Raw genomic sequence first — 27,673 nt, forward strand, 5'->3', positions numbered from 1 at the left:
TTGAATGGCTAATGACATAGAGCCATCCAGACCAGAAGGAACAGGAAATCCCACCATAACATCTTTTATGGTCTCTGACAAACCTTTCTGAAAGAGAGCTACCAATGCACTATCATTCCATGTAGTAAGGACTGCCCACTTTTGGAATTTTTGACAGTACAACTCTGCAGGATCCTGACCCTGGTCTAATGCCAGCAGGGTTCTCTCAGCTTGATCAACGGCATTAGGTTTATCATACAACAACCCCAAGGCTTGAAAAAATGCATCCACATTAGTCAAAATAGGATTTTCAGGTGTCAGAGAAAAAGCCCAATCCTGGGGATAGCCGCACAGCAAGGAGATGACAATTTTAACCTGCTGCACAGAGCTCCCCGATGACTTAGGCTTCAAGGCAAGAAATAATTTACAATTATTCTTAAAATTCAGAAATTTAGACCGATCCCCAGAAAACACATCAGGAGTAGGAATCTTAGGTTCAGCAGCATGTGACTGAATGAGGTAGGTGGAAATTCCCTGCACTTCAGCAGCAAGTTGCTCCACACGATCAGACAATTGCTTAATCTCCATTAGGAAAAAAAAAAAAATCCTCCTACGGCCCCAGAAAAAAAAAGAGGAAAAAATATACAAAAAAAAAATTCTAACACTTTTTTTTCCTTTCTTTTTCCCTTAAACAATTTTTCTCTGCTTTTGAGTACCCTAGAATCTGCGGTATGGTTGGTGATTCTGTTATGAATGGGTCACCGAGGAGGAACAACAAAAAGCTAAGTCCCAGGAAACCAGAAAGGTTGGCAACTATGCAGACTGCAGATTCCTGATCTTAGGCTGGTTTCACATTAGCGTTAAAACAATGCTGCGCACTGCGTCGGTAAGCCCCACCCCGATCAGGCTCCCTGCCCGCCCCATCCGGGATCACCGCCTACTTTCACATTTGCACACATGCGATCGGCGCACCCTATCTTTAGCATAGGGTGCGCAGATCATGCGCTGCCAGTGTTAAAGTAGCGTGCTGCGCACTTTTGACGGTGCGCCGTGCGTGCAGAAATGCAGCATGTTGCATTTCGGCGCGCACGGCGCACCGTCAAAAGTGCGCAGCATGCTACTTTCACACTGGCAGCGCATGATCTGTGCACCCTATGCTAAATATAGGGTGAGCCGATCGCATGCGTGCAAACGCGAAAGTAGGCGGTGATCCCGGATGGGGCGGGCAGGGAGCCTGATCGGGGTGGGGCTTACCGACGCAGTGCGCAGCGTTGTTTTAACGCTAATGTGAAACCAGCCTTAACCACACAACTAACAGTAGCAGTGGAGCGTTCCTACGTTGCTCCTAGACGCCTCCTCACTGCCGGAGGTCTACATAAACCTAAAGCAAGAAAAGGGAAAACTAACTGCCCCAGAGCAGACCCCAAAGGAAAAGATAGCCCCCACACATGTATTGATGGTGAAGCAAGATGAAAACACAAACACAGGCAGGAAAATAGGCTGAGCAAACGATGGGGCCCAACTAACTAGAAAGGACAGGAAAGGAAAGTCACTGTCTGCAATCTGCCAAAAAACCGTACCAAAATAATGTCCAACACGTCTGATAGCAAAATTAACCCTGAAGTCAGTAGACTTCTCCCACTATATCAGCACTCTGAAATATTCTGAAACAGAGCAAGAAGAGGCCAATCTAATAAGGGACAAATAGGCAAATTGGCAAATACAGATAAATAGGAGTGGAAGTTCAGCATAGCCCCAGCACGGGCAAGCTGACCACACAAGAAACTGAATTGACCAACAAGCGCAAGTGTGAACATTAGCAAAAAACAAACTTAACTTAAGAAGACTGGAAGAGAGCTGAAGTCCAAGACCTGAGAAGCAGATCACTACCACTTAAACCAACCTCACTACCTCCTGTCACAACCAGAAGGAGAACGGAAGGAGAACTCTCAACTGGTGGAGCAGAAAATGAGCTCATAACAAGGAGCCATTCCTCAGGAGTAATCGCAAGCCGGAGCTGCGTGTCCTGTCTCCAGATGACTTCTTTTACCCGACCAAGCAAATAGTTAAAGGTTTCTTGGGTCATCCGGGTATAATCCGTAAATTTCTCCGGGTTTGCCTGTAGCTCGCTATACAGTGGATGGTGTAGTACGCTCCACGGCTCTCCCGGAGTTCAATAATGGGATGTATCCACATACGCCGCCGCTGCCGTCTTCGCTGCCTCTCTCCTTCTGTTCATGGCAAGCAACTGCATAAGCCTGAGCCATCCTCATGTCCAGATCCAAGTCAAAGTCAAAACTCTTCCAGCGCAGATCCATGTTTCTCAAGTCAAATGCAAACAAATGTGAAGAATTCAGCTGTAAAAAAGGGGCTATATAAAGAATTTCCATAAGACACGCCCACTGGTGTCCCATTGGTGGAGTGTGTTGCAAGAATTTTTCAAGGATTTTTTCTCCTGTTTATTGCGCATAAAAAATGCGAATGCATGAAAAACGCTTACAAACGCATAAAAATGCTGCGATTTTTTGTCGTTATGCGCACAATAATGAAAAAAACCTGCAGCGTTTACAAGCGTTTGCATGCGCTTTTGACATGCGTTTCATGTGCGCTCGATACGCTGCGCAAAAAGGCGCAAGTGTGAAACGAGCCTTACCTGTGCTTTATATCAGTCCTGATCAAGCATGGATCATGACAGTACCCTCCCCTTAATGAGGGGCCTCTGGACCCTCCTCATGATGTCCTATACGTAGATGGATCTTCTCTACGACTTGGGTCAAGCTCCCCTGGCTCAGTGGAACTGAGTTTATGGCCTGGACGCTAATAGGTTGGGCTAGCCTCCTACACCTCAGACCATGAGTCTGGACAAAGCAAGCATCCACCAGACTGACTCAGGCTCCACTGTCCACAAGCACCGGTATCACCTCCGGTACCCCGCCAGCCAAGACATCTGCTGACATTGTAGTTTGGGAGGGCAAAATGGGGGAAATGTATACTCCCTGGCTGCCTCCCTCCAAGCGACCAGGGGAATGCGGCTCCTCAGATGGCACAGATAATTTGGCGTGCAATGGGCAAGCTTTTAGGCCATGACCAGTCTGCCCACAGTACAAACATGCCGACACCACTCCCCGAACCGTAGGCAGCTCTGAATACAAACTAGCTCCTCCTACTTGCATAGGTTCGTCTGGAGACTTGGCATGAACTGGGCAGGCTCTCATAAAATGGCCAGGCTTCCCACAGGAAAAGCATACCCCCCATCACGACGAGCCGCAGACACCCCCTTTTTTGTATCAACAACACTGGGCTGTCTGAGTTCCTCCGTCCGCACTGGTGGGTCCTCCTCCCTAGCAAGGACATCAGGGGGCACTTTTTGTATATGTCTTTCCTTGAGGCATCTATCCACCCAGATGGCAAGGGACATGGCGGCATCCAGTGACCTGGGGGCGGTGTACTGCACCAGAGTATCCTGCAACTTTGGAGACTAACCCTGCACAAATTAACTCCTAAGTGCAGGGTCATTCCACTGAGTGTTAGTGGCCCACGTCCTAAACTCTGAGCAGTACTCCTCAGCAACCCGGGCTCCCTGTTTATACCTACGGAGTCGGGATTCCGCCAGGGCGACGCCATCAGGATCCCCATACACAAGCGCCAAAGTCGCAAAAACCTCATCCACGGATACCAATGATGGAGAATCGTCCGGTAGGGAGATGGCCCAGGATTGGGGATCCCCTTTAAGAAGGGACATAATGATTCCCACCCGTTGCTCTTCACTTCCTGATGAACGAGGGCGCAGCCTGAAATATAATTTGCAGGCTTGTTGAAACACCAAGAATTGATCTCTCCCTCCAGAAAATCTGTCAGGGAGGGATATATTGGGTTCTGGCTGAGCCTGTTCCTGAACCAAGCCCCCAGAGCCCACCAACAGCCGCAGCTGTCACACCAACCCTCCGCGCAGCCCCCTAATCTCATTAGTAAGGACCTGCAGCATTTGGGCAAAGGGCTGAACTGGGTCCATGGCTCAGCAGAAAAAAAAGTTGTCGGTTGGTGATAATGTCACGATGACCCGTCCGGTGTGACGCGACCCGCAGGCCGGTAACTGAAACTACAAGGCGTGGCACGTGATACTGTCCTGAGTGACACGGCCAGCCGGCCGGTACTACAACACAAGACACAGGGAAACAGTTACAACGGTGGGCCTTGTGATAGGGAAAGGGGACGTGTAGACCTCCTGCACTCCCCTGAGTCAGTGTCCCTAACGCTCCTAACGTTCCCTATGCCGGTTCCGCCCCGGGTGCCGGTCAGGAACCTGTCATCCTAGCACACCCTACATGTCACGTCCCCGTCAGACCCGGGGCCTGCTATCCCAGCCTCGGCCACTAGGAGGCGCCGGAGTGTCACGTCCCCGTCAGACCCGGGGCCTGCTGTCCCGGCCTCAGCCACTAGGAGGCGCCAGAGTGTCATGTCGCCGTCAGACTCGGGGCCTGCTGTCCCGGCCTCGGCCACTGGGAGGCGCCGTGGTTCACCCCCGAGTGATGGCGGCGACAGAGAAGGGGCTCCTGCGCAGGCATCTGGTGGATGCAGGCTCCGCTCCTCTGTCAGTCATGAAGGGGTTGGTGCATCCCGATCTGGCCTGGTCCTGGGGGCGGTCCTGATGACATCATCAGTCCAGGAAACTGTGAGAGATGACCTGATCCCTCAAATACCTTGGGACTGGTCTTGCAAGCCGCCAGATATATTCTTGGTTCCCCTATGTGCTTCTGTGTGATTTGCTATTGTTTGACTCTGACCTCAGCCTGGATTTTTGACCTCGCTACTGCATGCCGTTTTTGTACCTCCGCCTCTCTCTGCTTTTCGACACTGACCTCGGCCTGGATTCCTGACCCCTCTACTGCCTGACGATTTTGTACCTCCGCCGCTCTCCCGGTTTCTGACTACGTTTTTTGGTTTCCTGCCTTCTTCCCTATTGTCGACCGTCCTGCTCTGGTCCACTGCTCCGCTAGACGGCTACCCCCTGGGCCTTGCTACAATTCCAGATCCCTGTATAGGGGTTAAGGGGTGCTGTCCCTACTGCAGTCCAGATCTGCGGAAGGACATCACACTACACCTATTCCTTGCTAGGGACCTGGGTGGTGCAGGCACTGGCCCCAACGCTGTACTAATACACACTAAGGAAAAACACAAACAGGGAAACACCACTTAGCTTTATTCTGTTGCACTTGCTCCTGACAACAGAGTCCACCATCAGAATGCAGCTCTCCTCCTGAATAGCTGCCACCAAGCTCTGTCAGAGCAACAAGGAAATCCCCTCTGACTCCTTCCACACCAAGGCTAAGACAGTGCTGCAAGGAACGCTCTCCAGCTCCTTCCTCCACCAAGAATGGTTGAAATGAACACTATCACCAATACTGATTGCAACACCTGTGACTCTTTTATAGCAGAGCCAGAGCAATCACACCTGCATTATAATCATGTGCACTAACTAAAGAAACCAGAGTGCAATGATGCTCACCACCACCGGGGGAAAATTTAGAACAAAAGACACCACAGTGCAATAATCCTAATGGCCACCGGGGGCAAAAAGCAAACTTAAGCACAGCTTAAGAAAAAAAAAAGGTTACCTGTGCTTTATATCAGTCCTGATCCACCATGGATCATGACACCTACCTTCAGGGTTTGACATTTTTACCTCTATTATTTCCAAGTACTTGGCGGACACTTTTGCACTGCTTATCTCTGGGAAACAACAGGATGACAAGATAAAATCCACCACAATATCTCTCTATCAGGGGCAGTCTGACAGTCTCTACAAAATATCAAATTTCGGAATAAATTCTTGGACTTTTGTGCGCTGCCAGATAAATTCACTAGTCCAGTTTATGAGAAAGATTAATCCATTTATTTCCCAACGCATGTCATCCCCTGAAGAAGAAATGGTATACATTTCGAAACGCGTTGGGAAATAAATGGATTAATCTTTCTCATAAACTGGACTAGTGAATTTATCTGGCAGCGCACAAAAGTCCAAGAATTTATTCCGAAATTTGATGTTTCAAGCGGTCGCAGAGCTGACCTTTGGACATGCAGCAAGCAGATTACTGATCCCACATGCCTGAATCTCTCCTAAAAAGGGTGAGTAAATTCTAATCTATTTCTCCTGAAATAACCTGGATAAGACCCTATTGCGCTTTTTTGTTCCTTTAGTTTGAATACATTGGAGTCTCTACAAAATGAAATTCATGTTGGTATCAGCAAACTGATGTGTATGGCCAGGTTCAACTTCACGGTCATCAGATGATTTGGGGCACATTTCTATCCCTTCGGAGAGAAAAATGAAAGTTCCTATTGAATGAAGGAACACACAAAGATCTGGAAAATCACAAGGAATTGATACAAAGAGCGTAATAAAACTAATTGTCAAGTTGTGAAATGATCACTGTGAATATGTACAATTAGACAAGGAATTCATTCTGAGGATTTAGCTTACATTTTAGGTCCGGATATAAAGATCAACTTTTTAAGTATTTTGTGTTGTATTTTTGTTGGAATTTTTATTTATTTTTAAGGACAAAACTACTGCACATGGAAGTTACAGTACTTTAAAGTTTACGGGAAATTTTTGAAACGTTTAATTTTTTTAAATGGCATGCTCTTGGATTGGTGGAGGTTTTTAGGAGGGATGGATGCAATTTTCACTCAGGCTTTTTTCTAGGACTTAAAACTAGTGAGAAAAGCGCCTAAAACAAATCTTAAAGAATTCTGAAAAAACTTGAAATAAAAAAATATGGCTTTCCCAATATGGATAATTTTTCCTTTGCACAAGTCATAAACTATAACATATTTAATATAACTGATATTTTAGAACTGACCTGCAGAATAAAGTTACATTGTAATTTTTATCTCACAGAAAATGTCAAAAACAGAACTTTAACTCCTTCCTGCTGTGGTGTATTTTAATTTTTGCATGTTCATTAATGCTTCCCCATCTTCCAAAAGCTATAACTTGTTTTATTCTTCCATCTGTCTGCATAACAATGCTTTTGCGCATCAAATTGTAGTTTTGAATGACACCATTCATTTTACCACTTAGGGTACCGTTACACTTAGCGATGCACCAGCGATCCCGACAACGATATGGATCGCTGGTGCATCGCTAAGTGGTCGCTAGTGAGCTGCCACACAGGCAGATCTCACCAGCGACATAGCAGCGGTCGGGGGTCGCTACTTACCTGTCAGATGCGGCGATCCTAACGATTCCGTCCATTTCTCGTCGGCGCCACAGGAAGCCCAGCAGGAAGTGGCCGACGAGAAATGGTCCAGGACGTTCTCGCGCGATCAACGACAGACAGCGGGGGAGCCGGTCGGAGGTGAGTATCACATGTAGCGATATCGCTAGCAATATCGCTGCTGCGTCAAAAAAACCAGTGACGTTACAGCGATATTGCTAGCGATATCGCTATGTGTAATGGGCCCTTTAATGTACTAAAAATTGTGAAGAAAATTCTAAGTGAGGGGAAATGGTAAAAAACAAAGTGCATTTCTGCCATTGTTTTGTTTGCTTCCATGGCACTCAGTCTGTGGGTGGAATGACTTGGCAACATGATTCTTCAGATTAGTAGGATTATGGGGATATTAAACATGTATAATTTGGTTAAAAAAAATCAAAATCTTAATAAAAGAGATATTTGGTTTAGGTTGCCATTTTCTGGGACCCCACGTGGTATATCAGGACATATTTGGGTAAGAATCTCCCCATCTTTCATTGCACTTAAGCACTTTTTGTTTTTGGTTTTGTGGAGTGGCTCAGACTTTTGTAAGTTGATTATAGATATTTAATTACTTTTCCACTCCCTTATCTTTTAGTCTGCTCATGTTGAGTAGTTGCACATGTTAAGTCACTTTAGGAGTCTATATTTTGATATATTGGAGTTGTGATTGACCTGGTCCTTTAAATTGTACCACTTATTGTATCACTGTTCATGTCCTTTGCAATATTGAATCAATTATGATTTATAATATATTTTAATATGCATTTTATATAATTTTTATGTAATGATAATAAAATCATATTTTTCTAGTATTTTGTAAACAGTCTTGTGTATTCTTTTCTCTATGGTTTGGTATATTGATCTTGAGTATTGCTGTTGCCTTGTATGGTGGTATTATAACATTTGTCTCTTTTGGTGTTCTTTTATGTAAGAGAGGTGACCTGACACTGAATTCATGCTGCATGAATCAGAGCCTGGCACAATGGCAGCCACATGTATTTTTCTCTAAAACACTACAGAGTTGTATAGGGAAAATACAGTGGGGAAAATAAGTATTTGATAAACTGCCGACAATAAAAATTACAGCCCTCTCCATTCTTTGTAGGTGGGAAAACTTGCAAAATTGGCAGTGTATCAAATACTTATTTTCCGCACTGTATATTCTGAAGAGCTGATAAGGGACTGTAGAGAGGCTAGTCCGCCACTGCCCCCAGCTGGTTTCATTCCCACTCCAGGTGATTGACAATTTTCTCCTTATGTGCAGACATTTGAGAGATCTGTCAATCAACTAGAGTGGTGTTGGAGATGCCAGCTGTGATCGTAAGGTCTTTCCCTACAGTTCCCAGTCGGCTCTTCAAACTGTTTTCTCTGAAATGCTGGAGCGACCATGAGGCCAGGCTATCATTTATGCTACCTGTGGTTCCCTTTTTAAAGTGGGTCTTTATTATATATTGATTCATTGGGCTCCAGTGTTGTCTAATGGCTTATAGATTCCATTTTCCTCTCCTTGCCTTTTCTGTCTCCATTTCTGTTTGCTGGGGCCATCCAGCCCTTTCCACTTAAGATTAGACAAAATTCCTCACATAGTGACATACACTTATGTACTTGTGTGGACTGAACAGCCTGTGTGCTAATGACTTTTTACTATTTTTGATTTCCCTAGGAAAAAACCTTACCCTGGTTTATGGAGATTATAAACATGTTTGAACCCACTTCCAGGTTTTCCTTGTTTTAAATAGCAAAAATCAGTTCATGAATTTTTGCACGTCCAACATGACAACTGGGTAATGGCTTTGCCACTTCAAATATTTCAGTTTACATGGGGTGCTTAGGACTGCTGTATTCTACCTTTTCTAATTCCTCAAAGACAGGTGGAGGATCTGGACAATTTCCTTCTTCCTGCTTTCCTCCTTTTCCTTAAAGGGGAAACTCAAAATCTTGTTCTATTCCAAACACGTTGGTGTACTGAAAATATAAGAATAAATGTGTACATCTATTTGGCTGGTGTTTTTTTGTGCTATTTTTGTATTTTAGTTTAAACAAACTAGTAATGATTTAGATATTTCTGAATGTGAAGCTGGCCAGTCAGCCACCCAGCTGGAAACTACGATTTGTAAAAATTTTTTAGCTTTTTTTTGTTGATCTAAAGAATTATTTCATTTAATGTAAATTGAGAACCACCAACAATACTTTATAATCATCATCAATACTGACCTACTGATTTAATTATACAGACGCCCATGCCCACTTCTTCTTTGTACAGAAAAAAGTGCATGTGCGCACTGGCTTCTGTTGGTCTGAGTACTGATGGGCTCTCTTGCTGCCAGTTGGATTTTTTCCTGTATAATGATTTGTATAGAAAAAAATTTTTTAAAAAAAATATAATTTAAGTAAATCAAAATTGAAAAGTTTGTCAAAAAAATGAAAATTTCAGTGTAATTCATAAAGGAAGCAAGAACTGACAAAAAACGTGATGGAGGGGGAACTCAGATACATCCTGTAGGGTATGTTCCCATGGTCAGTAAACACTGAGGGTTGGATGCTGCGTACAACCGCAGCGTCAAACCCGCAGTGGGCAGACGTTACAGCATAGTGAATGGGATTTCGAGAAATCCCATGGCCACTATGCGTTCAGAGATGCCTGCGGCATCCCTGCGTAAATGGACATGCGGCAAGTCTTACCAGACCACAGCATGTCTATGTTGCAGATATGCTCCGTCTCCACTGCATAAATTACCCATAGACTATCATTACATGCGGTAAAGCCGCATTATCTTCTTAGTCATCTGTGTATTAAGTGTGGCAACGCATCTTACTATGCATGTGAACTATTGTAAATAATGTCTTACCTTGTTTCAGCCGGAAGTTTGTGTACACTGCAGTTCTCACGATGAGCTGAGCTGATGGCGAGAACTGCCATGCACGTGACCGCCGGGGACGGTGTTATCTCCGGTCAGTAGCCAAGTTCTCACGGTCAGCTGACTGCAAGAGCGGGAGTGCACGTGACTGCCGGTGACCGACCTATCTCCGGTCATCAGCAGACATCATCTTCGAGCTCCGCTATGTCTGGATGTCAAGCTGGATGGTGGCATAATGCCAATATTCAGCCAAAAGCATCCAGATGTAGCAGAGATGGACTTGTCATGGAACAGGATGTATATCTTCTAGGCTTTTTTTATTTTATTTCTATTACAGGAGATCAAGGGTATCGGTGGAATAGGTGATGCAGTAAGTATGGTTTAATTAAGATTATTAATGGAGTCTGTGTCATTATTTCAATTAAAGGACTTTATTCTGGCTGTGTCTTTATTTACCATGTAACTATAGGGTTGCTAAGTTGTGGGCTTGATGTCACCGGACAATACAAAGGTAATATCAACCCCACAAATATTACCCCACTTGACACCGCTACAGGGCAAGTGGGAAGAGCCGGGTAAAGTGCCATAATTGGCGCATCTTTGTATGTGTCAATTGTGGGGCAGCTGTGGGCTGCTATTTTTAGGCAGGTGAGGGCCAAAATCCATGGGCCTCACAGCCTGAGAATACCAGGCCACAGCTGTCTGCTTTTTTCCTTGGCTGGTTAACAAAAATAGGGGGACCCCACACAATTTTTTTGGAGGGGATCCCACTATTTTTGCTAACTATCCAAGGTAAGCAGACTGCTGTGGCCTGGTATTATCAGGCTGGTACGGTTCATGAATATTGGATCCTTACCAGCCTGAAATACCAGTCCCAGTAGTCTGCTTTACTCTGGCTGGTTAACAAATATAGGGGGACCCCACATATTTTTTTTTTAATTATTATTTATTAAAAAGGACCTCTCTGTGCTTTCCTCCACTTCCTTTGTCGTGTACGTCCGGCTGTGTCACAAGATTCACCATTATTTAAATTAGTACACATGCATAGTAAGCTGCGTTTCTGCATTTAATACGCATGTGATTAGGAAGATGATGTGGTTTTACCACATATAATGAAAGTGTATAGGTAATTTGCGCAGCTACAAAAAAATAACATGCTGCAGTCTGGAAAGACGCACCGCATGTCCGTCTCTGCAGGGAAGCTGCGGGAATCGGTACACGCATAGTGGCCATGGGATTTCTTGAAATCCCATCCACTATGCTGTAACAGCTGGATGCTGCAGGTTGGACATTTCAGATGTGCACAGCATCCAACCTGCAGCGTTTACTGACCATGGCAACATACCCCAATACATCTGCAAACAGGAAATCACTTTTTTTCCTTCCCAGAAGCCAACTTTCAATTAGTTTTATTTCAAGTGACAAAAAAACGCAAGCAATGAAAAAACACGTGAAAAATGCATGCAGAAAAAAATGCATCAAAAACGCAAGCAAAAACGCATCAAAGATGCAGCTGACCTGTCAGTGACCTCAGATGCAGATTTGGTACAGGTTTCACCTGCATCAAATTCTGAGGAAATACTGAGCCATTCCTGATCGTGTGCACATACCCTTAGACATAAATAAGGACCCCATACACAATTTTGTTCAAATTATCATGTAGTGGTACGCCTAGACTCATAAAGGCTATACACTAAGTGTAAAGCCTGCCAAAAATTACAAGCAGGGTCATCCATACACCCTTGATGGCACCAACTGAAGTTCCTCATTCAAATATTGTGAACAAAGTCTAGTTGTGGAACTCCTACACTCATAAAGGCTCTGAATAAAATGCAAAGCCATGAACAAATAATAAGGAGGGTCATCCAGTCATCCACAGACACTTGAAAGCAACAACTGGCGGGCCTCATTCAAATATTGAAGATTAAAAACACTTTGCGCGCTGTTGTCATCTGGTGGTGTGGAAAAGTTAGAGTTAATCCAAGCTTTAATTTATCAGAGTGAGCCTGTCACCACTTTCAGTTGACAGGCAAAAGCACCTGTCTGTTTTGACCACCCCAGCTGCACTAAATACCCACTTAGACAAAATGATAATGGCGGTGCAGCACAATTCTTTCACGACATATAGAGACAGCTAATGCCTTGTGTCCGGCTTATAGACTCAATGGCTGATAGTCGCAAAGGAATTAGGGAGTATGCTGGTTTTGTCAGACAGGTATTGTTTGACCATCTTTAAAAATGTTTCCTTCCTTAACAAAAATACCAAGTCATCAGGCCTGGACTCTGGGATGGTGCCATGAAATTGGCCGAGGCCTCTGTCAGTGTACCCCTGCCTCTGCTGTGTGTTTTACTCACATCTCTTCCTTGGTTGGGCAAGGTTTTCCTTGTAGCATGGATTTAGCAGGGTGAACAACCATTACTCTTTTTTAGCAAAGATGAATGTAATGCAAAGTTCACAGGAAAGATAGAGGTACATAAAATCTGTCATATGTGCTAAGGTTCCACAGTGCGGCACCCCCCTACATCTCCTCCCTCATTTATGTTTATTGGCCTACCCAGTCATTACACTCTGCAAGAAAATTTCAACTAACCTCTGCACTAATCTGTACCTCCCAAATCCCGGCTCCAAGACATCTCCCACGTTGCGCCAATCCTCTGGAATGCTCTACCCCAAGAAATTAGGACAACCACAACGTACACATTTTTAGGCGCTCCCTCAAAACACATCTGTTCAGAGTGGCCTATCATGTTCCCTAATCCAAGTCCTTTTGTGTGTGTGACCCATTCACTATCTATCTATCTGAGGATAACATCCATCAAAATCCACCGCACCCAACAGCCCCACAAATACTGGTTGGTGACTACCTCATGCAACCTTTATCTATCCCCCACTATCTCAAGATGGCTGGAACATCATTTTAAATAAGCACCTGTACTTTGTGTCCCCCTCCCCACCTCATTATAGATTGTAAACTCTCACGAGCAGGGTCATCTTATTTTGCATTAATTATTGTATTATTTTAAACATTAATTATGACTTGTGTATGAACTGTAAGGCTATGTGCACACTTCTGCAGAAAATTTCTGCATAAAAAACGGACTCCTTCCCAGAAAACGCGCGTCTTTTTCCATGCGTTTTTGCTGAGATTTTTTCCGCGTGTCCCCAGACACATAGAAAATAGCTAGAAATGCGGAATTTTCCACAAAATGAATGAGCATGCTGCGTTTTTTACCGTGAAGTGTTTTTTTCGCAGAAAAAAACGCATCAATATGCACAAAAAGTGCAAAATGCATTAAAATGAATGGGAAGCTTCTTTTAAGCGTTTTTTTGAATGGATTTTTTGGTAAATCCGCTGGAAAAACGCAAAAAAAACACTGTGTGTAAGCACAGCCCTAAACAGTAAAGCACTGTGGAATATGTTGCCGTTATATAAATAAAGATTATTATTATTATTACAGCCAACACTTCCCTGTATCCACTATGATGAGTACTCTCCTTCTCCTCCTCCTCCATCTCTTCCTCCTCATTCCACTTCTCAGCCCATACACGTAGGAGAGACAAGACAAAGCTTGTGTGGGTACTAGCCTCTTTTGCACCAGCTCCTGTTCCTCCTTCTCAGCCTTCACGTCCTCATTGTTGCCCAATCCCCACTGAGCAGATGAGATGAGGCTAGGTAGTATCTACCTGTCTCATGCCTTCCTCCATCACTACAAAGCTACCGTATTTTTCCGACCATAAGATGCACTTTTTTTCCCAAAAAATTTTGGGGGAAAGTGGGGGGTGCATCTTATTGCCGCAATATACTAACCTCCGGGCTCTGCGGTGCGGTGGTGGCAGCGGGCAGGGCTCTGCGGTGCAGTGGTGGCGGCGGGCTGTGCTCCGGTGCAGGGGCGGCGGCTCCGCCGGCATTTCCTCGCAGCCCGGAGGCCCCCGCACATCCCTTGCTGGCCGCCGCCATGTTGCGGTGGCCTCCGGGATTTGAATCTCGTCCACCGAGATCTCGGGACGAGATCTGAACCTGCGCGTGCGCCGTCCCCGGACCGGGGGCCATCTTCCCAGCGTCCAATGTCCCGGAGGTCACCGCAACATGGCGGCGGCCAGCAAGGGATGTGCGGGGGCCTCCGGGCTGCGAGGAAATACCGGCGGAACCTTCGCCCCTGCACCGGAGCACAGCCTGCCACCACCCTCACCCCGCAGAGCCCACCTGCCCCAGCTCACCACAGCCCACCTGCCCCAGCACAGCTGCCCCAGCCCCAGCACAGCTGCCCCAGTACAGCTGCCCCTGCCCCAGCACAGCTGCCCCAGCACAGCCCACCTGCCCCAGCCCCAGTGCAGCTGCCCCAGCACAACCAACCTGCCCCAGCACAGAGCCGCCACCGCACGAGCCTGGACCACTGAATGACCCCTGTGACTACTCCTCCACCTGTGCCGGATCCCTTCCCAGGTAAGCTGAATTCGGACTGTAAGACGGACCCCCATTTCACACATTATTATTTTTTTCCCTATTTTCCTTCTGAAAATTGGGGTGTGTCTTATGGTCCGGTGCGTCTTATAGTCCGAAAAATACGGTAAGTTTCATGTTTAATTGTCAGCAGCGATTGTTTAACTAGGCACAGAAGTGGGATCATTGCATTGATGATGACTTCATCGCCGCTCACCATCTTTGTGGAGTCTTAAAAGTCTTGGAGAACTGCACAAATGTCAGACATCCAAGCCCACTGTTCAGTTGTTATGTGAAGAGGCTGACCAGAATACTATCGGGCCTGCTGGAGTTGGTATTCTACAACTGGTCTCTGCTGCTTACAAAACCTTGCTAGCATGTGCAGTGTGGAGTTCCAGTGTATGGTCACATCGCACACCAATCTGTGAGCTAGCACTTGCATGCATTGCTGCAGCACTGCCAGAGTGACGGCAGCTGTAGCTGACCTGCAGAAATGGCTGTTGACGCATTGTACCTTGACCAGAAGCTTTGGCAAATATGGATAGGTTTTCAGGAACTGCTGAACTACCAAGTTGAGCATGTGGGCCAAGCATGAAATGTGTGTGAGCTTGCCAAGCTTCACAGTTGCCACCAGGTTACGGCCATTATCACACATGACCATGCCGGTTTGTAGGTTCAGCAGCGAGAGACACAAATCTGTCTGGTCGGTTATTCCTTTCAATAACTGTGCCATAGTGTGCGGTTTGTCTCCTAGACAATTTAGCTTCAGCAGAGCCTGGTGCTGCAAAGCTACGGCAGTACTGCAAAGCTTCCAGGTGCTGTGTGCTCTGAGACAGATTGTCGGAGATGGAGGATGCAGGATGGTGTTCAGGAACTGTTATAGGAGGTGGAGGAAACCATGATACAAGTAAGGCCATCAATCCTAAGCATCGGTAGCACATGTGTCGTACAGTGTGGGACTCAGGCCTGGTTTCCACAATGTTCACCCAGTGAAATATAGCGTCCCTGGCCACAAGCGTTTGTCCGTGTGTCCGTCGTTAAGTGGACAATCCCAGTAACTGTGTTTGTAAGGAAAGGGATGATGTTCCTGGCTATGTGCTGGTACAAGGCGTGATGTCACACCTGAAGAAATATTGGCGGCTAGGGACTGAGTACCGAGGGCCCAAATTTGTATACCTGTAGCAGGCCAATTTTGGTTTATATTTCAAAACACCGAATTTGCACACACACAAAGTTCTACAGTATATATGACAGTAGTAAATTTTTGAACAGCCAAATTTGTACCTGTAGCAGGCCAATTTTGGTTTTTACTTCAAACCAACGAAATTTCATACAAAGCAGGTTCTACAGTATATATGACAATAGTCAATTTTTTGAACAAAAATATTTTGTGAATTGTACCAGGCCAAGCGGTTTTGAAAAATTGGAACCTACCATAAATTTAAAAATAAAGCATGTTAAACTGTATGTGTCACGACTCTGATGTTGTGTGTCCCAGAGCCAGGGGCTCCATCCCTATCACTAACGCTAGTGGGTGCCCTAGCTCGTGCTGATCTCTGGATTACTTCTGATGTGAAGATGCTGGGGCCACGTACCCTACCTTAGCTCCTGAATCCGTCCTGAGTCTGTACCCTTCCCCCACCCAGGAAGAGGGGAGTAGTAGTATGCTGTAGTACACCAACAAGACTAATAAGATAATATGAACAGAGGTAATGAAAAATACAAAACATACAAATATAATCACACATATAACAGAGGAATACACTGGGGAGTGGAGGATGGGGTTAAACCAAAGTAGGAGAAAAAAGGGAATTATCACGCACTCAAAATACAGCAAGTCACAGATAAATCCTCCAAACGCCTTTCTCCAATAATCACCAACAACAACTTCCAGCCATGCAGCATAAACTTTCTCTAACAATGATTGCTAGCCAGGACCCAGATTATATAGGAAATGAGAGTGGCTAACAGTGCACAGCTGAGAGTCTAAATGCCCCAGGAGCAGATTAACCACTGCACTGCTAAAATAAATTTACACAATTTATTAAGCAGGGGAAGTGCTTCTAATGAGTGCAGGTGTATTAGAAAATAGACGCTGCAGTCTTCTGGTTGCTCTCTGTCGCGGTAAACCCATCACAGTATGGATAACTAATTGAATTCATAAAAAAATTTGAAAGCTTTTTTGTGAGTTTTATATACCACCACAATGTAACAATAACCATGTTAAACTGTATGGATGAATAAATGAATCCATAAAAATTTTAGGAAGAGTTTTTTGCAGTTTTATATACCACTGTAATGCAACAATATCCGTGGTAAACTGTATGGATGACTAATTGAATGCGGAAAAAATTTTGGAAGGGTTTTTGGGAGTTTTAACTACCTCCGAAATGTATCAAGAACCGCATTAAACTGTATGTATGACTAAGTCAATCTATAAAAAAAATTTACACTGAAATTTAACACAAAGCACGCAATACTGTATGGATGAGTAATTGAATTCAGTCAAATTTTTTAATGCTTTTTTAGAGTGTTTTATACCACATAAATATCATAGAAAGCATCTAATGCTCTATGGATGACTAATTGAAAACAGACACATTTTTCAATGCTCTTTTGGCAGTCTTTTATACCACTGAAATGTCATAGAAAGCACCTAATACTGTATGGATGACTAATTGAATGCAGACAAATTTTTCAATGCTTTTTTGGAGTGTTATATACCATCAAAATGTCAGAGAAAGCACATAATATTTTATGAATGACTAATTGAATATAAACAAATTTTTCAACTTTTTTTTTCTGAGTGTTATATACCACCAAAATTTTACAGAAAGAACCTAATATTGTATGGAGGACTAATTGAATCCAAACAAATTTTTCAACACTTGTTTGGAGTGTTATATGACAGAATTTTAACACAAAACATCTAATACTGTATGAATGAGCAAATTGAATCCAGAAAAAACTTTTGCACTTAGACCCCTCAAAGGCAACAACTGGCCAAATTCAAATATTCATATAGTGTAATTGATGTAGGACTACTCTCATAAAAGCCTTGTAGAAAGTGCAAAGCCAGAAAAAATGATAAGGAGAGTCATCAAGTCATCCATAGAATTCATCCGAGAAAAGGAAACAACTGGTGGGTATCATTCAAATATTTTAAAAGTGTAATTGCTGTGCTCCTATACTCATAAAGGCTTTGCAGGAAGTGCAAAGTCAGGAAAAAATTGCAAGGAGGGTCATCCAGTCATTCATAAACCCCAGAATGGAAATAACTGGCGAGCCTCATTCAAATATTTTTAAAATGTAGTTGCTCTACTCCTACACTCATAAAGGTTTTTCACAAAGTGGAAAGCCAGGAAAATATTATTAGGAGGGTAATACAGTAATCCTCTTCAGGTATCTGCTTCTTCTTCTCCTTCCTTGAGAGGCTGGGGGGCTGCCTCCATCTGCTTCTTGGAGCCCAATTCCCAGCTGCCTGTGCTGTAAGTGACTGGTCTTCGGGTTGAGCCAGAGCCCTGACATGTAGAAATGGGCAACAACACTGTGTCACCTGCACAATTGCCTGCTTCCACATAGGAGGTGGCAAACCCAAAGGATAGTCCAATCTCTCGAGGGTGGTACTCGCCCAGTCTCGAGCGATCTTGAGGAGCCTCTCCTAGGCCCATTTATTCATCAAGAAGGGTTCTTCCTGCTCCCTTCCTTCTTGGATCACACCCACCACATACCAGCAATGCTGAGCCTCCATTTTGAGGAATGTGACCCTGGTTTTAGCTGTCAGCTCTTGCTGCCTTCGAGGCAAGTGTTCTGTCTCTACTGCCCGCTGGTTGAACGATATTTGATGATGGGTCCTAAACTCTTCGATAGACTCCCAAGTCTGCTGACAGTCATATGTAAGAACCTCATATTGGGATGCCAGCTCGTGGTACCTTGTGGCTAGAGGGCCCCTGAGCATTTCTCCAACCCTGGTCCTGGCTCACCTCCTTGTTGCTCCCAACCAGCCTGGGCTCTGCAGTCCTCTCACGAGTTCCTGGATCCTGGCTCTCCTGTTTGCAGTTTGCAAGAGCCCCAGAGGTGAAGTCTGTGGCCTGGGTTCAGGCCTTTGTGGTTCTGGGAAAGTTGACGATTCCGGACGACAGGGTCCTGCCACCTCTGATGTCACACCATCTTAATCTGGCTGCAATGTTCCTTTTGTCACTCCTTCTATAGTCTCTTGTGATTCTACCATCCTTGTCACCCACTAAGCATGTTACACTGTATGGATTACTAATTGAATCTAGAAAAATTTACAACGCTTTTTTGAAGTGTTATATACCACCAAAATTTAGCACAGAGCACATAATACTGTATGAATGAGTAATTAAATCAAAAAAATGTTTTCAATGCTTTTTTGGAGTGTTATATACCACAGAAATGTACTACAAAACATGTAGTATATTTAGCAATGGACTGCAAACCCTAAACCTTGCCTAGAGACTGTATTCTGCCACTCTACCTGCTCCTGCAACTGTCTTTCCCTAGGCTAAATATAAACAGCAACGCACAGATTTAGCCCTTAGAAGAGCTGTTAGTATGGTTCAGAAACAGCACCAGTATCAATGCTACAGGACTCTCATTCATTAAACTGTGCACACACAGCACTAGACAAGCACTCCCTCCAATAAGAACTATAAGGCTGGAGTCACACACAACGTATAAAAATACGGACTGTATTTTACTGTCAAAATACGCAGAAATGTTCCCTGAACAGTGATCTGTATGCCATCCGTTGGCAATGAGAGGATGCGATTTTTGAGCATATAAGCATCCGTATGGCATCCGTATAGCATTTTTTTGTCACAACCTTGCAAAATGGACATTTAACGGTTTTGAGGCCTGAAAATAATTTAAATCATCATCAGTAACCCTATTTATTGCCTCTGCATCAGGTGGCAGCCTCCAATCTGGCCACTTTGGAGCTGTGCTTGTGTTGGTGTATTTGTGGTTTGTGTGAAAATGTCAGACATTCTTAGTTTCAACCCAACTGAGCAGGTGCTTTACAGCTGGATTTTGTCACGCCGCTTTGTCCAGCCATAACAAGTGATTGTGGATACGAGGAGGACGAGACGAATGTGGGTCCGCCAGCTTTTGAGGCAACGCCTCACTAAAGGCCATTTCCACTGTCTCTATGCATCTCTGCAGACCCATCCCGACAATTTTTGCCAATATTGTCGCATGAGCCTTGCCACCTTTGATATTTTGTTGGAGATAGTGCGCTCTGGGATCACCTTTCAAGACACCAGGATGCGAAAATGTATTTCTGCTGAGGAGCGCCTTATCCTTATGTTAGGGTATGTATTCCTCCTCCTCATACTCTATGTTGATGATGTATCGAAATGTAGTACAGTATATATTTCTTTCCAAACTTTTTGTTTTTTTGTTGCAATTATAATCAAAATTCAAAACTCTCCTTAATCATAATATTTAGTTTTTAAAATCTCATAGCTATTGGAACTCTTTTAATGTTGTTATGGCATGGCTTGTTAGGTAGACACTGTAACTTTGAGTAATGTGATTTTGTTTGAACCTTGAAAATGTTATCAAAGTTTTATTTTTTTCTTTTAGCTTCCTCACAACTGGTCTTTCATATGCGGCACTGCATTATGAATCTTTAATTGGTAAATCCACAATATCAGGCATAATCTGCTCTACCTGTTCAGAAATATGGTCACGACTTCATCAAGTGGTCATGCCGGAGTCAAAGATGGAAGATTGGTTGCGGATTTCCCGTGGATTTGAGGAGACCTGCCAGTTTCCAAATTGTATTGGAGCCCTGGATGGGAAGCACATCCGTGTGCGTAAGCTGCCAAACTCAGGGTTCCAATTCTATAATTATAAACAATATTTTTCTGTAGTTTTGTTGGCACTGGTTAACAGTCACTACAGGTTTATAATTGTAGATATTGGGGCCTATGGAAGAACTGGAGACTCTAGAGTCTTCAATTCTTCCATTATGGGTCGCGGCTGCGCAATAATCAGTTGGACCTACCACCACGTCAGCTTCCTGGCTCCAGTATTGAACCTGTCCCTTTTGTCCTTGTTGCAGATGATGGCTTTCAATTGGCCTATCATGTAATGAGGCCCTATCCCTGTAGAAACCTAGATCACAGGCGCAGAACCTTTAACTTGCGCCTATCGTGCGAACGACGACTGGTGATGGTGGAGTGCGCCTTTGGCATTCTTTGTGCCAAATGGTGTGTCCTCCAGTCAGCCATTCAGCTGAGTGAAGCTAACATTAATGAGGTCATTACAGCATGTGTGATCCTACATAACTTCACCCGAATATATGATTTCTCCTCATCTGATGGTGCTGAAGTAGTGTTGGGAAATGTGGGGATGATTATTCCACATGTGAGACCTCCCCGTCATCCGCCTTCTGGAATCAAAGTACGTGATGTGTTCACTAATTATTTTGTTTTAGCTAAGGGAGATACTCCATGGCAAGATAATGCTACTGTATATCTATGTTGTAGTTATCATTTATTTTGTTCATTAAAAAGCCTGTTTGCTCTTGAAGTTTGTGTGGTGTTTCCCTTACATTGTGGCAAATGTGAAAATATTAATATGACCAATATCGTAATTAAAAAACACAAAAATCATATGTTTTTTACTTTTTGTAATGGCAAAATATAACTTTTGAACAAAATGAACCATAATTTTGTCATATGGCTTTTGTGCCCATACAAATTTGGGCAAGAAATAGGTATCACATTTTGAAAAACAAAATTACTAACAAATAAAGAGCTTTGCATTAGCAAAATACCAACAAAATATCATTATATATTCTGGTATGTTGGTGGTGGGGATGGCGGGAGTCCAGCTTGAGATTGATGCTGGGTTTGAGGCGCAACTTGGACCTCACCCTGTTTGGAGACATATTCTGGCCCAGGATGGGTGATGTGGCCAGGATCCTGTTGCTGAGGTTAGAATTGGGATGAGGGATATTGGAGTGGATACTCCTGTGGATTTGTGTATCCACATTGCTCATACCCCCAATATGGTCATGTCGACCAAACTCAGGGTTGGACCAGCCTTCAACACTGGGTCTGATCAAGTGGCCATATTGGGAGGGTGGATTGTAGGCTGCCATTTGGACCTGTGTAGGCCAATGTTGGGTTGGTGGAGGATTGGGATGTAGTGTAGGCACCTGTGGAGGAGGTGGCTCAGATCCTGATTGTGCCTGAACGTCTGGTATTGGGACCATTCTGACCTGGTTATTGGGTTACAGCTGCCACCGCACCAAATACTCAAATACCTGATGTGGGTTATTGGGGGTGTGCAGGCATCAATCAGGATTTGAATCGATCCTTGCACACACAGTCTCAGTTCACAGGGTAGTGGACGGAGGTACCGGGCCAGGCTGCGGGCATAGGCTTCCTCACCATCATCTTGGGCAGCCCTGGACAAATAATTTAACACCCCTGTATCGACATGCCTCCTTGTGTCAGAGGCAGGGATGTCTCTCCTTCGTCGGCCACGGTGGGGTATGACGGCAGGCTGGAGTAAGGTCTCAAGAGGCAAAGTAGGGCTGCTGCTGTTTGCCTGGACCACCTGTTGCTGTTCCTCCAGGCTACATGATGCCACTGCTGGTGCTGGCGGTGGTTGTGGTTGTGGGATGCAGCTGGAAGGTTCAGAAGATGGTCCAGCCAACTCTTCACCTCCCACAACAGGGTCAATAATGGCCTCTGAATCAGAGCCTGTCTCCCTCTCAGTGAGGGTGGACTGAGTTCTGTTTTTTTGGGTAAAAAAAAAAAAATTATATATGACCCTAAACAGCATATGTGAAATGTGGTGTGATGTATGTACTTACGGTCTGAGATCCAGAATGGGAGCCAGAAATGACAGGCGGTCATAATAAATATTTTTACGCTTTGTCGGTACTGCATCCCCACTCCTGACCCACTGCTGACGTTCCCGCCGGTGTTGGTCTCGGATGCTGCGCCAGCGTCTCATGACATCTTCCACTGCAACATCACACAATAATTAATTAGGACATTGCACAAATTTCTGAACAGTTTAACATATATTTTACAGTGCCATGTGGCCTAGTAAGGTATCATTTTAACATCAGATATATTATATTATACAGAATGGGCGAAAAACAACACATATTATTATTTTATGGTCTAATAGGAAAACGTGTTAGTTTGCTCATTAATATGACTTTATAAAGGATAGAACTTACTAATTTGTTGCTGGCTCTCACATGGTCTGTCTTCATAGTCATGAAACATCTGGACACATATCCTCCTCCATGCCGCATAATGTGCGTCCCTTTGACCTCTCTTGGACCAGAATGATCAGCATTTCAACATTTACTTTATGTAGGTAGACATGATGGTGGACTCTATGGAGGCATTCTTCCGGGATGTCTTGAGTGCTTTCTAAGCTAATTAGCATGTCAAAGCTTCCTGATAATGGATGATTCCATTTCCTGTCACCTGGAGAAGTCGTGCATATTTCTAGCAAGTCACACATGTGGTCCATGTGTAATCTGTATTTTTCTCGCCCCCATAGACTTGCATTGGCATTTTACGGGTGTAATACGGTGACAATCGCAGCATGCTTCGATTTTATCAGCCCGTATAATACGGCTGAGAAAAAAATCAGCTGATGGGATCTGCCCCATAGATTAACATTGGTCCGAGTGATATGAGTTTTTTTGCGCTTAGCACTCGTCGGTATTTCTCGCTAGTGTGACTCCGGTCTAAGTGAGCTGTACAATTGTGTTAGTGAGCCGAGCGTCGTAGTGTCTGCACTTTTATATCCTCTGATGATGTCATACGGCCAGGCAATCGCAGTAATGCCACTACCAAGATGGCTACTGCATTGTAGTTATTCGCAGGCAGGCAACTCGAGTTTAGAATTCGAGCACTGGCTAATGCTCATTTGGTGCAAAGCACATCCGAGAACCCAGATAATAGAGTGATATCCGAGTATCACTGAGCACATTCCCTCATCCCTATTCGCAAACACTGTATAATAGCAGCAACCAGCTCACCCCTGTCACATGACTGAGATCCTCAACATGGAGGAGGCCTCTTTTGCTAGGCTCAGTGCTTTATAGATCCAATAGAAAAAAACTCATACAGATAAAAAAATAGAACTTTATTCCAGTGCGATTAAAAAATTAATGACATCTTCAATTTCATCCAGCAACGTGTCATTATCCAGTCTGGGTTTTGAGTCCTGTCTGCCCCTTTCTCAGACTGATCATGTTAAGGTATAACTTTGCCTGGCCTCGTTTTGGTTTCAGGTCTGCAATTTATTCCTGCTGCGTCCTGCAAGCCATGTCAGTTATATTTTCTGCCTACGGCGTGAGTAGCTGACTCTGGTAGTACCCTGATTGGTCCTGCTGCACTTTCTGCCCTTGCCCGTGTCTGTTCCTCCCTCTCTGCCCATCCCGTCTTGGTGTTTCCTGATTGCTTTTGGATTTCCCTGCTTTTCACGCGGCCTTGACTCTAACTGATGTTGCCTCTAGTTCCTAGTACTTCTGCTTTTTGTCTGGTATTGACCCTTTGGCTCGCCACTGACTTTGTGCTTGTTTTTTCCTTTGTACTGAGTGATGGTCTATGTTTTGACTCGGCTTGTTTGACTATTCTGCTGACACCTGGTGGTAACTTCGCTACAGCACTGCAGGTCTGCTCTTGCTGACTTGCTACCATCCTTCCACTCTATTTCCATCTAGTGGTGGTTGCAGTTACCTGCATAGCTGCAGCGTGACATTATACTGACCACTGACAGTTTTTTTCTCTACTCCTCTCTTCATGGATCCGCTTCGCATGCTGGTGGATCAGATGTCTAACCTGACCCTAATGATGCAGGATTTGTCTGTTGAACATAGGGCCCTGGCAACTTCTCCTAATCATCTTCAAAAGGAGCTCTCTGAGATGGTTAGGTTTGTTCAGGGTTCAATTTCCCAATCTTCCTGTAGGCACTCGGACCCCATAGATGTCTCATTCCACTCTCCTGAACCTACGGTCAGGCTCCCTGATACTTTTTCTGGAGTGAAGGAGAAGTTCCTTACATTCAGGGAAAGTTGTAAGTTGCTTATCTCCCTGAGACCCCGATCATCTGGGGATGAGAGTCAATGGGTGGGCATAATTATTTCGTTACTCCGGGAGGGTCCCCAGACTTGAGCTTTTTCGTTACCTGCTACTGCCCCTGTACATGTGACTGTGGATAGGTTCTTTGAGGCCATAGGACTGATTTTTGATGAACCAGACTGGGTCGGGGTGGCAGAGGACACAATCATGGGTCTCTCCCAGGGTAAACTCACCGCTGAATGGTATCGCTCTGAGTTCAGGCGGTGGTCCACTGAAGTAACCTGGAATGACTCTGAGCTAAGATGTTAGTTCAGGAGAGGACTGTTGGATCATCAAAAGGACGCTCTGGCCCTTCACCCACCACCTAGCTCCTTGGAGAAGGCTATGACTCAGGCCATTCGTATGGATCGGAGGTTATGGGAGAGAGGTGTTATGCAGCGAGAGGTTCCTTTACTTCCAGCTATTTCTGACGTGGCTCCATTTACTGAATCTATGGAGGTTGGGGCCACCAACCTGAAAGAGGAGGAGAGGTGGCACAGACGAGAGGGGATATTGTGTTTTTTCTGTGGAAATCCTGGACATTTCAAAAAAGGACTGCCCCTCTTGTCCACCGACTGACAAGCTTCCAAGTCTGGGTGATCAATGTGGAGGTCACCCAGACTCTCAGTTACCTTTTTCCTCATGTCAAAAGATGTTGTTGGAGGTGGAACTTTGTTATGGGAATTGTTTCACATCCTCTTCTGCTTTCATGGACTGTGGGTCATCCATGAACTTCATTGACTCACGTTTGGTGTCCAAGTGTCAAATAGGGACAGTTAGGCTCGAAAAAACACCAATTCATATCATTGCTATTGATAAGACTCCGCTGGTTAAGAATATTGTGAGATTTGTATCGGAGGAATTTATCCTCAAAGTGGGTTCCTTGTATCAGGAACGCATCTCATGCTATGTTCTGGACAATCTTCCAGCAGGACTGTTGTTGGGCTTCCCCTAGTTAAGTTTATATAATCCTGTTATTGACTGGGAATTTTGTGATATTGTCAAATGGGGTCCTAATTGTTCTAAAGGTTGTCTTTCTGCTGTGCTGCTGTCGTCCGTTAATCTAGAGGGTATTCCGGAGTACCTGAAAGATTTTGAGGACATGTTCTCCGAAAAAGAGATGGAGGTTTTGCCACCACATCACTCCTATGATTGTGCTATCAATCTCGTTCTGGGTGCTAAATTGCCCAAGGCCCATGTGTACAATCTTTCCGGCCTGGAACGTTCAGCTATGAAAGAGTATGTCTCTGAAAGTTTACGTAAAGGGAGACATCTGTCCCTCTATCTCCCCTGTGGCTGCTGGATTCTTTTTCATTAATAAAAAAGATGGTGGCTTACGCCCTTGCCTCGATTTTCAGGAACCTAATAAGATTACGATGAGAAATACCTACCCTCTTCCGCTTATCCCTGATCTTTTCAACCAATTGTCTGGGGCTAAATAGTTTTCCAAGTTGGACCTCCAGGGAGCGTATAATCTTATCCGTATTCGGGAGGGGGATGAGTGGAAAACAGCAATTCTCACCTCTGAAGGTTTGTTTGAAAACTTGGTTATGCCCTTTGGTCTCACTAATGCGCAAGCAGTCTTTCAGGATTTCATTAATAACATTTTTTCTGACTTCATAGGGCTCTTTGTGGTGATATATTTAGATAACATCCTGGTAATTTCATCTGACAAGGAATCTCACATGGGTCATCTACGTGCTCTTCTTCAGAGGTTACGGGAAAACTTGCTGGTCACTAAACCTGAGAATTGTGTATTTTTTGTCCAAGAACTGTCCTTTCTGGGGGTTATGGTAATTATGTCTGCTGAGGGGTTTTGCATGGACCCAAGAAAGGTACAGGCCATTGCTGATTGGGTGCAACCCAAAGACCTTAAAGGTCTCCAGTGTTTTTTGGGGTTTGCTAATTACTATCGTAAATTTATTAAAGGGTTTTCTCAGGTAGTCAAGCCCCTCACTGATCTCACTCATAAGGGGGCTGATCTTAATAACTGGTCGGTCCTGGCAGTTACAGCCTTTCCTTCTTTGAAAAAATGTTTCATGTCTGCTCCTGTATTAGTCCAGCCTGATCCATCTGAACCGTTCATTGTTGAGGTAGATGCATCGGAGGTGGAGATGGGGGCAGTGTTGTCTCAGGGACCTGTCACTTTGACCAACTTAAGACCTTGTGCCTTTTTCTCCAAGAAATTTTCTTCGGCGGAGAGAAATTATGATGTCAGGAATTGGGAGTTATTGGCCCTAAAACTGGCTTTTGAAGAATGGAGGCATTTTTTGGAGGGGGCTGTTCATTGGATTACGGTGATTACGGACCACAAGAACCTGTCCAACATTGAGTCGGCTAAGCACTTAACTCCTAGACCGGCAAGGTGGTCACTTTTTTTTCACGTTTTCATTTTTCCATCACCTTTGGGTCTGGTTCCAAGAATGTCAAGGCTCTTGCTTTGTCTCCCAAACCTCCTTCCTCCATACTTCAGCACGGGGTGGTAGCTGCTGGGATGTCCTCCGAGTTGGAGCAGGAGATTCGTGAGGATCAGTCTCTTGCTCCTCCGTCATTACCTGAAAATAAGCTCTTTGTTCTTATTCAGTATCAGTTGAGGGTTCTCCGGGAGTTTCATGACTCTGCTCTCAATGAGCATCCTGGAGTCTCGGCTACTTAGAGAGCTATTGCTAGACTGTTCGGGTGGTCCTCCATGTCTTCTGACATCGCCGTGTTTGTGTCTGCTTGTGATACATGTGCCCATGCTAAAAGCTCCCATAACCGGCTGGCCAGGGAATCAGTGCCATTGCCAATTCCGGATAGACCTTGGACTCATTTGTCCATGGATTTTATCACTGATCCCCCTCCTTCCAATGCCAAGATTGTGGTTTGGGTGGTGGTTGACAGATTTAGTAAACAGGCGCATTTTGTACCGTTGGCAGGACTACCTAATGCGGAAACTTTATCCAAGTTATTTAGTGAGCATATTGTGCGGTTGCATGGTGTGCCTCTGAATTTGGTGTCAGATA

This window comes from Dendrobates tinctorius, unplaced genomic scaffold (genome assembly GCF_039654945.1).
Source record: "Dendrobates tinctorius isolate UK_male_01 unplaced genomic scaffold, ASM3965494v1 ptg000004l, whole genome shotgun sequence".
NCBI lineage: Eukaryota > Metazoa > Chordata > Amphibia > Anura > Dendrobatidae > Dendrobates > Dendrobates tinctorius.